This window comes from Xenia sp. Carnegie-2017, unplaced genomic scaffold, assembly GCF_021976095.1.
Source record: "Xenia sp. Carnegie-2017 unplaced genomic scaffold, XeniaSp_v1 HiC_scaffold_58, whole genome shotgun sequence".
NCBI lineage: Eukaryota > Metazoa > Cnidaria > Anthozoa > Malacalcyonacea > Xeniidae > Xenia > Xenia sp. Carnegie-2017.
In genome coordinates, this window is record NW_025813524.1 from 165358 (window position 1) to 167133 (window position 1776).

Consider the following 1776-nt stretch of genomic DNA (forward strand, 5'->3'; position numbering starts at 1 on the left):
CATATTATATTAAAGAATTATTAACAACAATGAAAGGATTAAAATTTGTTGAAACGCTTAAGGTAACATTTAGTAAAAAGAAACAAAGGATGGTGGTACAACCCACTTTATACAAAAGACTGCTTATTTCAACAATCAAGCTTTAACAATTACAAATAATGAAAATATTACTGAATCACTACAAATTTCAGAACAAAATATATTAAACAAGATTGATAGATTCACTCAAGAAGGTTCTGGATGGTCTATTCAATCAGTAAATAATCATTATCTTAATATTGTTAAATACAAGCCATTACAACGATCTTCATACATTAATTTACCACAAGAACTTAAAAATAGTAAAAAAGGATTAATTAATATCAAAAATAGAGATAATGAATGTTTTAGATGGTGTCATATTAGACATATCAACCCACAAAATAAGGACCCACAACAAATAAAAAAATCTGATAAGGAATATATTAACAAATTAGACTACTCTGAGATTGAATTTCCAGTGACTGTTAAACATTATAATAAAATCGAAAAGCAAAACAGAATTAACATTAACGTTTTTGGTTATGAAGATAAACAACCATATCCATTATTCATATCAAAAGAACAATTTGAAGACCATATGGAACTACTATTGATAACTGATAATGAAAACAAACATTTTGTATTAATAAAAGATTTTAATAAATTTATGTGCAATCAAACTAAACATAAAGAAAGAAAACATTTCTGTATGCGCTGCCTTCAATGTTTTAGTTCTGAAAAAATATTAAATAACCATATAGAAAACTGTATATTAATAAATGGTATACAATCAATAAGAATGCCTGATAAAAATAATAACATATTGAAATTCAACAACTATCATAAGCAACAACCAGTACCATTTGTTATATATGCTGACTTTGAGGCTATTACAGAAAAGATATCTAGTTGTAACCAAAATAATAAAAAATCATATACAGAAGCCTATCAGAAACATACTGACTGTGGCTATGGATATAAAGTTGTTTGTTGTTATGATGATAAATTCACTAAACAAATTCAACTATATAGAGGTGAAAAGGCTGGTTACAATTTTATTGAAGCTATGTTAAAAGAAGTTAAATATTGTAAAATATTATGAAAACCCATTTTAATAAACCATTAAAAATGACCTCTGATGATGAAGAAGAATTTAAAAAAGCTGATGAATGTCATATCTGTAACAAAAAATATACTAACAAAGACATTCGAGTTCGAGATCATTGTCATATCACTGGCAAATACAGAGGCTCGGAACATCAAGATTGTAATTTAAAACTTAGAATAGACTCTGGTAAATTAAAGATCCCAGTAATATTTCATAATCTGCGTGGTTACGACAGTCACTTCATAATGCAAGAGATCGGAGCTATTGTTAAGAAGCATACATACAAAAACAAAAAAGGAGAAGATATTCAGATGAATATAAATTGTATACCAAATAATATGGAAAAATATATGGCTTTTATGTTAGGTAACCACCTAACCTTCATTGACTGTTTTCAATTTATGAGTTCTAGTCTTGATAAGCTTGTTAGTAACTTACCTAAAGAATCGTTTAAATACACCTCTAAGCAGTTTGAAGGTGAAAAACTTAATTTAATGAGAAAAAAAGGTATATATCCATATGATTATATGAATTCATTTGAAAAATTTAATGAGGGGTTACCTTCAAAAGAGGACTTTTATAGTGTTCTTACTGACGAAAATATATCAGATGATTCTTATAATCATGCTCAAAATGTTTGGAATACA